This window comes from Euleptes europaea, chromosome 15 (genome assembly GCF_029931775.1).
Source record: "Euleptes europaea isolate rEulEur1 chromosome 15, rEulEur1.hap1, whole genome shotgun sequence".
Taxonomy (NCBI): Eukaryota; Metazoa; Chordata; class Lepidosauria; order Squamata; family Sphaerodactylidae; genus Euleptes; species Euleptes europaea.
In genome coordinates, this window is record NC_079326.1 from 35,727,206 (window position 1) to 35,744,153 (window position 16,948).

General features: G+C 44.1%; 1 protein-coding gene across 1 annotated transcript in view; it reads left to right on the forward strand.

Annotated features, from left to right (window-relative positions):
- The first annotated feature begins 1,486 nt into the window (after nt 1-1,486).
- CSRNP3 (cysteine and serine rich nuclear protein 3) overlaps nt 1,487-16,948 on the forward strand; it is a 96,458-nt gene continuing 80,996 nt past the window's right edge. The window contains exon 1 of the mRNA XM_056861317.1: nt 1,487-1,590. The gene's annotated coding sequence lies outside the window, so the exon portion shown is untranslated. The remainder of the gene's footprint in view (nt 1,591-16,948) is intronic.

The following is a 16,948-nucleotide window of genomic DNA, read 5'->3' on the forward strand; positions in this document are numbered from 1 at the left end:
ACTCTACTTCACAGAGGTCTATGTACCCTTATGAATTGTGTATTTACACCAATTGAACATTGAAAGAATTATTAATCAACTGAAGAAGCTTTCACACTGCGAAACGCACACGAATCCAGAAGTGTCATTTTGGATTTTCATTTGGATTTTCATATAGTTTGGACGTTGAATGTGCATTAAATTTGGACTTTGGATTTGGCGTTTTGGACTTTGGACTTTGGATTATGAACTTTGTACCAAATATACGGTGAAGTAACCGGGCATAAGAATTGTTTGCTGTACTTTTTCGGTTTGTTTGAAACAATTTTGGATTTTGAGAAATATAATTCATTACTGTATACTTACCTTAGTCTGTTACTGTGGTAGTTACCACTACTTTATTTTGGACAATATATTTTCTTGATTATATGCTGTGTACTTGAGCTTGGGTGCTGTATTTCTCCTTAACTAGTGTTGTCTCAGCACACGTAGCAATTTATTGAGGTTTAACCACCTGGAGGTTGGCAACTGTCCCTAAAGCTCACTGGGTCACCTTGGGCTAATCTCTGTCTCTCAGCCTGGCCTACCTCACAAGGCTGTTGCTGCGAGGAGAAAATGGAAGAGGGAAGAACAATTTTGTAAACTGCTTTGGGCCTGCTGGTGGGGAGGAGGAGGAGAGTTGGTTTTTATATGCCGACTTTCTCTACCACTTAAGGAAGAATTAAACCAGTTTACAATCACCTTCCCTTCCCCTCCCAACAACAGATACCCTGTGAGGTAGGTGGGGCTGAGAGAGTTCTAAGAGAGCTGTGACCAGCCCAAGATCATCCAGCTGGCTTTATGTGTCGGAGTGGGGAAGCCAACCCAGTTCACCAGATTAGCATCCGCCCCTCATGTAGAGGAGTGGGGAATCAAACCCGGTTCTCCAGATCAGAGTCCACCGCTACACCACCCTGGCAAGATATCATAATCTAAGTAAATAAAACCACTCCCTTTTAAGCATCCCCAGTGAAGAAGCAGACTGCGGCACAGTTGAGGAAATTAAGTCCTCTGGAATATAAGCGGTCTGTGCGGTGGCTTCACGCTGCTTTGTGGCTGTGACTGATTTATGAATCTTCAAGCAGACTTCTGGTATTTTCTAGTCCACAATGCGCTACGAGTGCACGATCACCTCCTGCCCACTTTTGAATTATTTCAAGGAGGGGAGGGGGGAAGCCTGGATCGCACTGTGCATTCAGAATCATTTTACACATCATGGTTATTAATAACATCTCATTAGGAGCTGGGCAGTATCCACAGAGCTGGATTAGCAACTTCCTTCCTATTTCTGGGTAGCCTCTTACAGCATTTTCTCTATACGTCTTGCCACGGCATTGCTGATTTGTTTCCCCCCCCCCCCCGCGCGCGCCTCCCTTGCCCATTTTAATTTTTTCATTATGTTTGCCCAGGACTGGATGAAGGGAGGAGGGGGAGAAGGCAGCGTGTTCATTCCAGAGGATGCCAGGATGTCTCCTCTCTGATTGGCTGACCGCGGCTCGATGGCTGGCAAAAGAAGCAGTGAAGCTTTTAGTCTGCCTTGGCGGAGCTGAAAGAACAGAATCCAGATAACAGGTAACTGTGGGATGGGGGGGCGAGGGAGAGAAGGGAGGCAAGATGCGTTTTTTTTTAATTGCTACAAGCATTGGAATATTGTCCGTGTGCGAAAAATGCTTATTTAAACATTGGTGTAACCTGCTGTGCTAATTGCGTTGGAGCGGTTTGGCAATTCCTTCCTCTGCCTGCATCTCTTCCAGGAAGCAATCCGTACACAGCAAAATCTGAAGCGCACGCAAATCTCTCTGGCAACTTTCTCACGCCAATGCCGAACGGCCGGCCTTAAGCAAAGATGGAGCTGTTAAGGCAAGCAGATAGTTCAGTGCCTGATGGCAAAGCTTTTGCTAAGCCACAGAGAGGATAGTATCAGCGAAAAGCCGATGCTGAGAAATCAAAGGAGGTTTAGGCCTAGGAAGAAGGAGGCATCAGCTAATTCAACTATTGCTCCAATGGTGTGAGCTTCATTTAGGGTGTTAACTCATAGTGCAATCATAAACAGAGTTATACCCTTATAAACCCATTAACACCCTTCTGGGTGTCAATCTGTTTAGGACTGTGCTGTTAGAAACAACTATTTTGATTGAAAGACAGATTTTACAGACCAGTGATTTCAATGTATTTTGGAATATCGTGAGCTACCAAATACACATCTTCTTTCGGTTCACAGGACAGGTAAAATATAATCCTTTTAGAGTGCAATCCTTTGCAAAGTTACTTTGGTTGAAGTCCGTTGATGTCAGTGGGCTTAGACTGCAGTAACTACACAAGTTTGTACCATTAGTTACCATATTCAAAACAAACGCTTGAGCATCTAGTATACGATCTTGTGACGTGGATCACTATAGGTTTGAAATTTCACAGATATGCCAGTGGCTTACACGGATAGTAAAATGTATGTGCATACTTCAGTTTGTCAGTGTAACACAGGTGGTACTCCTTTGTGAACATTGCCATGAACAGTAGTACACAATGCTTCTCCCTTTAACTGTGTTATTCTGCAGCTATTATGGTGATCAGGTCAAACGCTGACCTAGATAGCTTCTGTAGGGAGAACTGTCGACTCTTCATTTTTCGGCTGGCACCACTCCAGGTAGAATTTGTAATGTAAGGAACCAATATAGAGTGCCAAATTTGTAAGCAATTTGTCTGAAAATGTATCATCTTTGCTGAAACAGGTCGATTATTAAAAGCTGTTGGCAAAATATTAAGAAATCCCGTTTTGCTTTTTAGAGGAATACATATTTTTGTTAATTGTGAAACAGAGAATATGAAGTTAGATGTCTATAATGCAATCAGTATTGAAATCCATGCATTACTCAACTAACATTTTTGATGTCATAGAAAGGAGCCCTGTGCTAGATGGACGGGTGCTTTGAGGATAACTGCATAAAATGCTGAGAAACATCAAAGACCTTATACATGATGCACATCCAGTATGTTGGCATGGTGTATCATCATCATCATCATCATCACCATATATTCTAATAGCCAAGTCAGCCAAATCTGAGGATACTTACATCCAGAGACTGGGCCCATGAAAGGACAAAACAGATCTTTCTACATACCTGTACGAGACCCCAAGTTTGCAGAAAAATCTGAAATTAAAAAAATATATTCAAAAATGGGGGGAGGGTAGAAAGCACCAAAATGATAAAAGGATTCCATCAGTGGCTATTGCTGAGGAACTACAAGAGGCTCAGTTTCTGTCAGTAAAAGGCAGGGGGATGCCCTTTCCCGGGATCTTTTGGCCTTTGAAGGAAGACACTTCAGGGTCAGGCACAGCTGTAATCACTGGGAGATGTGCTACAACCCAACTTGCATGACTTACCTAGGCCCGCCTGCTTGCTACTCTTCAACAGCAGTCCCCACACAAACGTCAGTGTTGTGCAGTAGTTAGAATTTCAGACTAGGACCTTGAATTCCCATTCTGCTGTGGAAATTCACTGGGTGACCATGGACCAGTTACACATTCTCGGCCAAATTTACCTCACAGGCAAGGGGGGGGGGAATTGCCATTGAGTGTACCTGGATGCCTCCTGGTGTGTCGACGGAGTCCCACCCACACCTAAGCCAGCCCTCTGATAGAAGGGCTGAGCCTGACCCACCCAAGCCTCATGCAAGGTGGGAGAGATGCCATCCAGCCAACCTCAGGTGAGGCAGGGGAGACAGAGCCTGGCCTGCCACAGCCACATGCAAGAGGCAAGAAGGAGGATGTGATGATGCCTGGCTAAGTCTGCTCAAGGCAAGGCAGAGACTGGCACCCAGCCAACTCCCACACAAGATGAACCAGACACTGGTGCCCAGCTAGGGTTGCCAACCTCCAGATACTAGCTGCAGCTCTCCTGCTATTACAACTGATCTCCAGCCAATCAGTTCACCTGGAGAAAATGCCTCAGCAATTGGACTCTATGGCATTGAAGTCCCTCCCCAAACCCTGCTGTCCTCAGGCTCCACCCCAAAAACCTCCTGCCGGTGGCAAAGAGGAACCTGGCAACCCTGTGCCCAGCCCAGCCCTGTGCAAGGCAATGCAGATGGCGGCATCCGGGCCCTACATCAGGCAAAGCTGATGGTGGCACCGAGCCGAGCCGTGCATGAGGCAAATCGAGGCAGAGAGGGGAACCCAGCTGAGCTCCTTGCAGGGCAAGGCAATGCAAGGCAGGCATGGCGGAGGGCAACACCCAGTCAAGTTCCATATAAGGTGAGGTGTGTGTGTGTGCCTGGATCAACCTAGCTGTGCCCCATGCAAGGTGAGGGAGGCACCCATCAGCCTGGGCAAGGTGTGGGGGGCATTGCTCAGTGTGTGCAAGATGAAGCAGTGTCTGGCCTGCCTATCGTGAGGAAATCAGCAACTGGCCAATTGGTTGCCTCTTCCTCCTTTCTTCCATCCCCCCTTTTTAGGGTTGCTAGCTCTGGGTTGAGAAATACCTGGAGATTTTGGGAGTGGAGCCTGGAATGGTGGGACTTGGGGAGGGGAGGGACTTTAGCAGGATATAATGTCATAGCATCCATTCTCCAAAATGGCCATTTTCTCCAGGGGAACTGGTCTTGGTCATCTGAAGATAAATTGTAATAGAGGGAGATCGCCAGGTGCCACCTGGAGGTTGGCATCCCTACCCGTATGGGAGGGAGGGGCAGGTTCAGACAGACTACCTCTTCCTCTCCTCTCCTTCCTTTGGGGGTGGGGCCAGGGCAGGCTGGGGGAGGGGAAGGTTTATCTCTCCCACTCCACCCCTGCTCACAGTGTTGTTCTGAGGATAAAATGGAGGAGAGGAAAATGAAGTATGGCGCTTAAAGCCCCATTGTGGCGAAAGGTGGGCTATAAATGAAGTAAATAATAAATATAGCTGAAGATGGAGGTACAGAGGGGGTGGTTGGGAAGGAGAGAAAGAAGCAGAGATGGTTGAGGATTTGGGAGTTGTCAGGTGGAGGGAAAGAGTGTGGAGCAGTTGATAGGGGGAAATGGGTGACCTTTGCAAGTCTTTGCAGGTTCCCCACTGTGTAACTGGTCCTGCCCTGGCAACCAGCACTGTGCAACTGGGCCACAGTTTTCCTGGGTAGAGGATGCCAGGGGTAGGGAAGGGCAAAAAAGCAGAAGATGGAGAGAAGATAAAGGCTGGTGGGGCTACTCCTCTTTGAGAGGGTGCTTTCACCCTGTTCTTGCTTACGATGGTCACAATGGTATATTTAAGTGTTCAGTGCAACATGCCTGCGTTCTGAATCAGAGCGTCACCCTCTTCCCCACCTCCAGCAACTCCTGAGCGATCTATCCAGCTCAGCTCTCCTGAAAGTCCAATTGCAATGAAAAGGGCCTGCGTGGGAGTCATGCGCCGGCAGACTGCTTCGGCAGCTCCAGTAATCAAGAGGAATTGGTAGAAACAGATCTTAGTTCAACACATATTTCAATTATTCGGTTTCCTTGGAAACCTAGTGCAGATGGATTTGCCTTTCTATGGCTAAAAATATCTATCTCGCCCCTTTATGATAACAAAGAATGGGGGAGATGCAGAAGGAGACTAGGTATAGCGCTGCATTTTTTTAAAAAAAGTTCTCTGATAACTAAGGTATTCTGCATGAACTGGAGACCTGTAATTTCTTATCCAGTGTAGCTTTTCCCTGCTGGCAAACATTCACCAGCCTTGTGGAACAAAGATAAGCCCACCAGCTTTGCCTGCAATTCTTATTGGGGGGTGGGGAGAGTGCTTGTGTGGGAGGTTGAAAGATAAAAGGTTCCAAGGCAATAGCTAGGAAAGCTGATGGCGAGTGGGGGGAAACACGCTGCAGCAGCGCTAGCTAGGATCTGTGCGTTACGCTTGGGAATTCAAAGGCCCTTCTTCCATTTCTTTGGGCATGAGCAAGATTAAGCCTTGTTTTGAGATTGCTGGGCTTTCGGCATGAATGTGGTTCGCATAAATGATGACAACCTTGTTCTCTCCCATTCTGCAGAATCCTTAATTGAGGCTCGCTGTTTCCTGGTTTCTATTTTGATGTGAAAAGCAGCTCTTTCGTTTTCGGTGTGGAATTTCAGCAATAGACTTTCACTGGTGTATTTCCACACATTGGACACAGTCTCATAAGTATCTATCCCAAGTGACACCTATTGGCTTCCCTGGGAGAGTGTGTGTATGAGGGTTTGTGGAAACATTATATACGTAGGGTTGCAAGGTCCCTCGTCGCCACCAGCGGGAGGTTTTTTGGGCAGAGCCTGAGGAGGGCAGGGTTTGGGGAGGGGAGGGACTTCAATGCCATAGAGTCCAATTGCCAAAGTGGCCATTTTCTCCAGGTGAAATGATCTCTATCAGCTGGAGATCAGTTGTAATAGCAGGAGATCTCCAGCTGCCACCTGGAGGTTGGCAACCCTATATATATATCATCTTGATTGCTTTAAAAGTGCACATTATTGTTCTGTAGTTACTAGTGTACTTTGAATTATTAGAATCTAGATATACATTGGATCCAAAGGTAAAAGTAAAGGTAAAGATCCAATGGTAAAGGAAATCCAAAGGGATTTCCACAGAGCAGTAGGACCTGCTTTATGCAAACATTTACGTGGATAATTATTTGTTCTACTTCCCTGTGATCTTCTATGCACGGCTGTTTCACTTGCCGTCACCCCTCCGACAACTTTGGGTCTTTGTCCGGATTCTGCATGCTGTTTCTGACCATCAGAGGTCGCCTCGCTCCCCCCCCCCCCGCATTTCCCGGCGTTTTGAGGGACCTGTTTTATCTCAAATTTCAAAACGCGGGCAAAACGCGGGGAAATGCAGGGGGAGAGCGAGGCGGCTTCTGGCAACTTCTGACGGTTGGAAACGGCACGCACAATCTAAATGAAGACCCAAAGTCGTTGGAGGGGTGACAGTGAGTGAAACAGCCATGCATAAAAGACCTAACAGGGAGTTGCTCAGAACTGACCTTGTAAGAACCAATGTAATTTTTAATAGTATTTTTACTAAGATTTTACCAACATTCAGAAACCCTCATGGGAACACACAGTATTCCAATGAGGCATAAAACTTCCTCATTGCATCTCATTAATATTGTACACATATGATTTATAAGCAATCCTTTATTAATAGCTCCTTGTTTTGGTGAAGAGGGAAGAGATCAGCATCTTGAGCTCCCGGAATAATTTAAGATTGGGTCTTCAGTACATATTTGGTTTTGATTAATTGAAATACCTGCCGCGAATAGCTATTTCTTTGTGAAGGAGTATATTGACATAATAAATCAAAGAGCTAGTTTTGGAAATGGATTTTTAAAAAAACAGATATCTATTTTATCCTCTGTTTTGAAAGCATTATAAATGGTTTTCCTTCCTTGGGGAAAAAATCTGTTGCATGGCAACAATGGCAAAGCAATTAAAAGTATGATATTTTTCAAGCCAGAGGACAAACGGCTGGTGGGAAAGATCTTGCATTGAAGTCAATTTCATCCCCTTGAAATCAATGGGATTCGTCCCAATGTTAAATATATATAACACCTGTACGGTGTCATTACAGCACCATCCCATCCTATGCCATTGATATGACGAAAATAAACATCCTTGTTCTATAGGCTGGATTTAGCTGCTGTGTTTGGCTTGCGCCATCAGTTATGTGGAAAGCATATCTTTGGCCTACTTGACTCATGGTACCATCCTGAACAGAGATACACCCTTATAAGTCCATTGAAGGGTACAACTGTGCTTACAATTGCACCGAAAATTATGCTAACTGGGAAATTGTGGTATTGGCTTGTACCACTATTTTTGCCTTTCAGGTCAACATACAGCCTTAGGAAGCTGAGTAACTTTCCTGCTCCTGCACTGTATATTAGGGTTGCCAGGTCCCTCTTTGCCACCAGCGGGTGATTTTTGGGGCAGAGCCTGAAGAGGGCGGGGCTTGGGGAGGGGAGAGACTTCAATGCCATAGAGTCCAATTCCCAAAGGGGCCATTTTCTCCAGGTGAACTGATCTCTGTCGGCTGGAGATCTGTTGTAATAGCAGGAGATCTCCAGCCAATACCTGGAGGTTGGCAACCCTACTGTATATTCAAAATGGTGGTTATTCTAAGACTACTCGCTGAGTTCATGGGTGAGCTGTGTCTTGAATCAGACTCTCAGCTCACGCTTTTAGCCTCTATGTAAAGCCTGCTGACAGCTGTAGGTAGGATTCAAACTTTCCAAGGCAGCCCATCACATCTGTCTCAAAAGAAAGAGCAATTGTTTGCTTTATCTGTAGTACAGTTACATTAAATTATTCGTAAAAAAAAAAAATTAACAGCCACCTTGGGATTTTGGACCTCTGCAATAGTTCTAGAAGTTCTTTTAATGTGATTAGCCAGACGTTACCTTTGATCTGCACGGAAACGCTTCTTGAATACAGCTGTTGATACAATATTGTGGCTGAATGTATTCTACTGTCAAAGCCTTAAGGGCCTATTTTAAGAATTTAATGCACACAATTTGAAAATATCCATTGGCTTCCAAGCAGCTGTTTGATCCTTAACTTTGCATCTTATCTTATACTTGCAAATGTTCACCCAGATGGGTTTGGCTAATATTAACCATGAAATCCTGAAGGGGGGAGCAAAATAGGTGAGGAGGCGGCATGACCCATATGGCAGCATGAGGGCCACTTACATCATCCAAACTGACATGGACACCACTGCAGGGGAATTTATACTGTTGCAGTGGAGCCACACAGCAGTGTGAGCCATGGGGACCGACGCAGCCTTGCCAGCAGTGTATCTCTGGCGCAAGGCCTTTAAATAGTCAGTAAAGCCTAGCAGATGTAAACGTTTGTGGCTGACTGCAGAAAATGAAAATCTGTTGAAAAACACTCAGAACATGAAAATCTGTTGATTAATACTCGGTTCAAATTTTGTTAGTCTTTAAGGCACTACTGGACTCTTGCTCTTTTCTACTGCTATTTACAGACTAACATGGCTACCCATCGTGATCTATCTTTCCAAAGGAATTTCAAAGGGAGATTAGAAAGAGAGACTGCTGAATTACAACTAACAATGAAGTTCTAAACAATGCATTCTCCTGGATTGAATAGAGATCTGGGAATCCTGTCTCATTACCAATGCTAATTTCTCCATGCCTACTATCCCTCTGCATATCACACCTAATCCAATCACGCCTGCTAATGTCATTTACTTGCTTTTGACATTTACATTGCCATTGTGTGTCTAATTCACTCTTCTCTACTTAAGGTTACATGGAATCACATTCTAGCTGTATCTCAAGAAGCAAGCTGTGGCTCATGAAAGCTCATACTCTGCCAGAAATTTTGTTAGTCTTTAGGGTGCTACTGGACTCTTGCTCTTTTCTGCTTCCAGTTGTGGATAGAGATCTAAAAAAATCTATAGTTACGGTCCCAGTTTGGTAGAATCACAAGTTTAAATAATGACCATCCTATCAAAAATCATATTTCTATTGGAAAATGTAACTATACATATACCTTCACAAATTTTAAACAGCTGACAAAAATACTTATCTTTATAAGCAAGAAACCAACAATTGTATTCTTAATTTTGCAAAGGTTTAAGGAAGAAGGTGGATCGTTATTTGTTAATTTAATAAAATAGTATCAAGCAATAAGATGTAAAACTTTTTTCACTTGAATTCGTGTAGATAACAATGTAGTCTAGAACAAGATTATATTAAGATACCACTGCCTACCTTGATGTTTTAAGAGTTGATTCAAGCAAGGTCCTGATTAAATTTTCTGAGGCTATAATGTTGGTATTGAATAAACTGAAAAACAACAACAAATGAGTCCCAATATTTCTTCATTACCCTCTCCTATTTATGATGCTAGTTTTAAGATGAGAACTTACTCTGTCTGGGTCAAATACAATATATCAAGATGTATTGATATAATGGATTGGACAGCGTATTTCCTTTCAAAAGTTGCAAAATATCACAGAATAATGATCCATTGTGATTTCAATATTTCCAGTTACGAAACTATATATCCTCATAATTCAGTGATCACTGTTTTGAGAAAAAAGCTGATAAAACTTAAAGAAATATTTTGTAAATCAAGATATATAAAAGGCCTTTACAACCTTCTGGATTTATAGGATTTATAACTAAGCATAGATGGGAAAAGCTGTTAGGGAACGAAGGCTGCACTCCTAAGAACATTCCCTGAGAGTAAGCCCAATTGAATAAAATGGGACTTAATTTTGAGTAGACTTGCTTAGGCACACTTCCACAATGAAGGCATCTGAATGGGAAAAGATACTCCGCTAAATGCAAGCTGTCTTAATATAAAGAGAAAATCACCATAAAGTATTTTTGGAAGTTAACTCCTTAGAGGATCTTCAGACTTGACATTTCAGTTATAGCCTGCGAAAGTAATTTTAAAAAATTGGCATCGCTGAACTGGAAAGACTGATCTTTGGAAGGGTCTTGTATGCTATAGATAACTGAAGCAACCCACTGTGGTGGTGTAATGGTGCTTCAGACTCACAAGGTGGAGCCTGGTGGTAGGGTTAAGAGGGATGGGTTGGCAGACAGGAACTAGCGGAGCATTCAGCAAGGAGAACAGGGGATTTCACAGCAAGGTTGATATTTCAAGGCCGCTCCACTTAAGCCCTGGTTTTAGCAGCAGAACAGAAGACAACGGCAAGCAGCTACCCAACTAGCAGCTAATCTTGTTATCGCAAGAGGGTGACTACCAAAACTGGATTTTAGAAACATCATGACAACTAGCACTTAGGGTATGTTCACCTTTATACATAGGTTTAATACTACCAACATCTTGATATATATCTACCAATATCTTCCAACATACTTTGATTTCCTGTTAGTCCCATGTTATAGACGATTACTTATGTTGGCTAGAGCAGAGCATGTAGAGCAGAGCATGTGCGTCTGAACATATAGCAGGTTTTCTTTGTCAGTGTTAACTGTGGCGTTAACTGCAGAGTGCAAATTAGCTAACGCATGTTTCCTAGGTCACCTCCTGCCCTTTAAGCGGCCACACCTAGACCTGCTTACTTTCCACAAGTATCATGCTCCTTCCACCCTGGGTATTCTGCCTATTTAGTATACTTTCATATCCCGTCCTTAGTGGTTCTCCCTAACCTGTTTTGTCCTCACAACAACCCTATGAAGTAGGCTAGTGTGAAAGAAGAAGAAGAGTTGGTTTTTATAGGCCGACTTTCTCTACCACGTAAGGAAAACTCAAACCGGTTTACAATCTCCTTTCCTTCCCCTCCCCACAACAGACACCCTGTGAGGTAGGTGGGGCTGAGAGAGCTCTAACAGAGCTGTAACTTGCCCAAGGTCACCCAGCTGGCTTTGTCTGCAGGAGTGGGGAAACAAATCCAGTTCACCAGATTAGCCTCCGCCGCTCATGTGGAGGAGTGGGGAATCAAACCCGGTTCTCCAGATCAAACTCTACCGCTCCAACCACCGCTCTTAACCACTACACCACGCTGGCCAGTGTCATCAAGTGAACTTCATGGCTAGGGCTGCCAGGTCCCTCTTTGCCACCGGCAGGAGGTTTTGCAGGCAGAGCCTGAGGAGGGCAGGGTTTGGGGAGGGGAGGGACTTCAGTGCCATAGAGCCCAATGGCCAAAGTGGCCATTTTCTCCAGGTGAACTGATCTCTATCGGCTGGAGATCAGTTGTAACATCAGGAGATCTCCAGCCATCACCCAAAGGCAGAACGGACATTTTAACCCAGATCCGATTGTGATAGACTGATCACTCCACCACACTGGCTCCTCTGTGGCCAGATGCTTCAAAATGTTTTCAAAGTGCCTCATACAAAAAGTGTTTTCTGAGCACGAACCCCAGCATATGTTTATGCCAATTCCCTCCTTTGTGAACTAGAAAAAGAAAAGTCCACTTTTTTATATACCCTTAGTGGCCAGCTCCTGGGAGCTTTCATTCCCCTTTGCTTAGTGGATGTTTCTCTTTTCTGGAAATGTACTTGTTGCTATGATACTCCTATAGCTGGACCAGTTTCACCTCTCCGCTGTGTGATTACCAGCTTTGCTAGTGCCTTCAATGAATGTCATTAGTGACTCATATTTCAGTAGTACTCAGTGCATAGTACTGTAAAGTCAGTTTCAGTTGCTCTAATATAGCTTGTAAATGATGCTTGAAAATGTTGGACTAGAAATATGCCCTGGGGCATTAGCAACCCTCATTTCCTTTTACAAAATATACATCTTGTGAGCCAGCGTGGTGTAGTGGTTAAGAGCGGTGGTTTGGAGCAGTGGACTCTGATTTGGAGAGCCGGGTTTGATTCCCAGCTTCTAAACATGAGCGGTGGAGGCTAATCTGGTGAACTGGATTTGTTTCCCCACTCCTCCACATGAAGCCAGCTGGGTGACCTTGGGCTACTCACAGCTCTGTTAGAGCTCTCTCAGCCCCACCTACCTCACAGGGTGTCTGTTGTGGGGTGGGGGAAGGTGATTGTAAGCCGGTTTGAGTCTCCTTTAAGTGGCAGAGAAAAAACCAACTCTTCTTCTTCTTCTTCTTCTTCTTCTTCTTCTTCTTCTTCTTCTTCTTCTTCTTCTTCTTCTTCTACTGTTGCGTGTAATTCCCTAATAGAGAATTATTAACATGTGGTGTGACAGTGGTCAATACTGATGTTATACTTTAAAATAAGTCATTCTTCAAATCACAGGATATCTTTTCCCCATCTGTTTTTGAGATGCTGGTTTTATTATGTTGTGTTGTTGGGTTTTTTCCTATTGTGTTGTTGTTGTATCTTGCTTCTGCTGTTGCTTGTTGTGTGCTATTATATGTTAACTGGATTGGGTCCCACAACTCTCCTCCACTCATTTGGATCCTGTAACTCCCCTCAAATATGTCTTCCGCCAACAAAGCAATAATTCTTTCTGTTCTTTTATGACTTTTTGTTGTATGGATTATTGTAATATTGCAAGCCTCCTTGGATGTACTACTATGAAGAGGCAGAGCAAAAATATTCCCAATAAATACATACTAAAACGTTGGATAGTTTATGTTTTCCTCCTTTATATATACTAGCTCATCCCCCCCTTCTCCAGTCAAACTACAAACCTTTAATTTTTGAAATAGCAGTCGGTTGCTATGGAAATAATAGTGATTTCAGAAACTTAGTGGTGCAGGCAGTGCGGGAGACGTGGAGGGGAACATTGTTTACATGGGAGAGAGACGCGTTTCGGATTTGGGAAGGTAGGAAAACGGTCTGAACACGTTCCGTCTCAAGATCCCAAGGGATCTCCTACCATGTCTCTCCCTCACTTTCTCGCTGCTTCCTCTTTTCCTTTTCTGCACTTTCTAATGACTGGAGCACCTCCTGCAGTAGACACTGGAGCATCCTGATGTGTCTCCCCGCTTCAGTTGTTCAGACAAAGTGATGCGGTTTCTCCCCATCCCTGCCTCCAGTATAAACATGTGATTCTTTGTCTTGCTGTTTGCATTAGCATTTCTGCCTTGCCTCCGCGCCGCACAATTATTTTACTTGGGGAATGTGATGCCGAGAGACATCAGCTGGGTTATAATTAGCTCTACGCTGGCAGCTCCTAAAAGCTACAGACAAGTGGCACTCCGGAAGGTGTAAAACGCATTTATTCTTGTACTGTTTTAAAACGAAGAAAACATAGTTACTTCTGTGTTATTAGTTGTTGATGAGTTTTTAATTTTTTTTAATTAACTTCATTTATACCCTGCCTTTCTCCCCAACAGAGATTCAAATTGCTTGCATCGTTCTCCGGTTGTACTTTTATTCTCACAACAACCTCGTGAGGTAGGCTAGGCTGAGAGAGTGGCCCAAGTTCACTCAGCAAGCTTCCAGTGGGGATTCGAACCAGCGTCTCCCAGATTGTAGTCCAGCATTCTAATTACTACATCATACTGGCTGTCATGAGTGTTTGTGTGCGTGTGTGTAGGGGAGGGTATTCCTGTTAGGGTTGCCAGGTCCCTCTTTGCCACCGGCAGGAGGTTTTTGGGGCGGAGCCTGAAGAGATCGGGGTTTGGGGAGGGACTTCAATGCCATAGAGTCCAATTGCCAAACTGGCCATTTTCTCCAGGTGAACTGATCTCTATCGGCTGGAGATCAGTTGTAATAGCAGGAGATCTCCAGCTACTACCTGGAGGTTGGCAACCCTAATTCCTGTTGACAAACATGAGTGTAGGAGAAACCGATTTGTGGCATACAAAGTTGTGGATTCAGAGAGGCAAAATTGGTTCTATATCATAATTAACATTGAGCACAATGGACATTTACTATAACAAGCAACAGGGAACGGGGAAGAAAATATTAAAGACGGTCTTTCCTTTACTCATTATTCCAGGGTTAATAATGCCTGCTTAATAGAGGTATTGATCTTTTAATTAAGAAAATTCATCAAGATTTTCTGACCTTCAGTGCCTTTATTAAGCAATTTAATTTAATTTAAATAAACCTGCCCCGTTCTGAATTTCATGAACAAACCGAAACACCCACAGACTCAGTGACCAATCCTACTGATAAGCATGCATCTTTAGTTGTAATACAGAGGCTACTTAAACTGGTATTGAAGTATACCAGCTTATTGGTCTGGGGTTTTTAGTGGGGAAAGCAACACTGGCTTCCACAACTATCTGCTGTGATCAGGATTCTACATCTATATTAGATAGCTGAAATAGTTCTAAATTTGCATCCTGTCACTTGTGAAAGAGATGGGAAAATGGCAGAGAGATGGGAAAATGTGGTTCCTGTTCGCTTGCTAGAAAAGCGGTTTAAAATAATAAACCTAAGGGTAAGCTATATAAGAGCATAGTGATCAAATGATGGATAAATTTCATGTTCGGTTTTTTTGCAGAAATGCGTGCTCAGAGCTAAAGCTGAGCTCTGGAACAAGTGACATAAAACATTAATGCTCTTTTAGCCTTTTTCCTGATTCTGGTAGTCCTTGCCTATTGGTATTTAAGGAACTAGAGAACAGGGTGTACTAAGGGTTGTAAACGTTAATCTGCTTAACACACCAGATTTCTTCTTATTCTTTTTTTAAGCTTATGTTTCCAGACATTTACTATAATAAGGAATGGGGGGAAATAATAAGGAATGGGGAAAAATATTCAAGACTGTAGCAGGTTCTACAGTGTGGTGTAGTGGTTAAGAGCGATGGTTGGAGCGGTGGAGTCTGATCTGGAGAACCGGATTTGATTCCCCACTGCTCCACATGAGCGACGGAGGCTAATCTGGTGAACTGGATTTGTTTCCCCATTCCTACACATGAAGCCAGCCGGGTGGCCTTGGGCTCATCACACTCTCTCAGCCTCACCTACCTCTCAGGGTGTCTGTTGTGGGGAGGGGAGGGGAGGGGAGGGGAAGGTGATTGTAAGCCGGTTTGAGTCTCCCTTAAGTGGTAGAGAAAGTCGGCATATAAAAACCAACTCTTCTTCTTCTTCTTCTGTTTTAATGACATTAGAAATGACAGTGCAGTCATCAGAATACTACTTCTTCTTCTTCTTCTTCTTCTTCCATTCAGTGTCAGGTTACCTAGAGCCTTCTGAATGAGACCAGTGGTCCATCTAACCCAGCATACTATTTCCAACAGTGGCTGACCAGTTGCCCTGGAGGGCCAAACAAACAGGGCATAGAGGCCGAGGCCTTGTCCTGCTGCTGCCTCCCAACATATTCAGAGGTTTATTGCCTTTGGATATGGAGACTCCCTTCAGACACCATGGCTAGCAGCCTCCCCTCCATGTGTCTGTCTAACCCCCTTCTGAAGTGCTCTATGTTCATGGACATCACCACCTCGGCTGGCAGTGAGTTTCACTGTTTAATTACTCATTGTGTAAATGTGCATTCTCTTTTGTCTGTCCTGAACCTGTTTCCAAAAAATAGCATTGGATGCCTTCAGGGAGAGGGGGAAAAAGCTCTTTCCCTCAGTGTCACCCACCCATCACTGGTGCTGTGAATCCTGTACCTTTCAGGGGGGAGACAGTATCTCTAAGCATAAGAAGAGTGTGTTTTCCCAATAAGACAGGACTTAGATGTTATAAGAAGTGGCAACCAATGAGTGCACACATGCTTTATGCTTTGATTTTTGGAACTCCAACTATGTGTAAAGGGGAATGGGGAGATGTTCAAGTTTCCATCGTTTATACAACCACCAACTGGGTACTAATTTTTTCAAGTGGCAGCTGTGAATTTATGGAGTTCATATGGTGTTTGGTTGCCAACTTGTGATTTACAAAATTGAATCCTTTCGAGTCAGTCAGGGCCTGGAAAGAATAATTTGCTAGTTCAAGGATGGAGGGCTGGACAGAATGTTCTGGAACAAGAGGGAGCCTTGAAAGTCTACGGGTGGTAGTCTTTCATGGTGGCATGCATTGGTGAGGGGATTCTCCCATTTTTGCCTCACAGCAACACGTGGCCAGATCAGTAAAATTCTACATGGCTGGCAACCTTTAGTGCATAGGGTCGCCAACCTCCAGGTACTAGCTGGAGATCTCCTGCTATTACAGCTGATCTCTAGTCAATAGAGATCAGTTCCCCTGGAGAACTGCTTTGGCAATTGGACTCTATGGCATTGAAGTCCCTCCCCTTCCCCAAACCCCACCCTCCTCAGGCTCTGCCCTAAAAATCTCCAGGTATTTCCCAACCCAGAATTGGCAACCCCATTAGTGCAGCATAAATATGATCCTTTTAGTTGCAGAATATAATTCCAAGTAAGCTTTAGTACCTTAAATAAGTCAGGCTTCAGTACTCGAAAGAAGCATGCTTTTCCAAATGGAAGAATTGTGGCAGATAGTCCTTTGTTAGCTCCTCATTCATTGCATGGATGTCCAATTACATTAGGGTTGCCAGCTCCGGGTTGGGAAATAGCTGGAGATTTTGGGGGTGAGGCCTGAGGAGGGCGGGGTTTGGAGAGGGGAGGGACTTCAATGCCATAAAG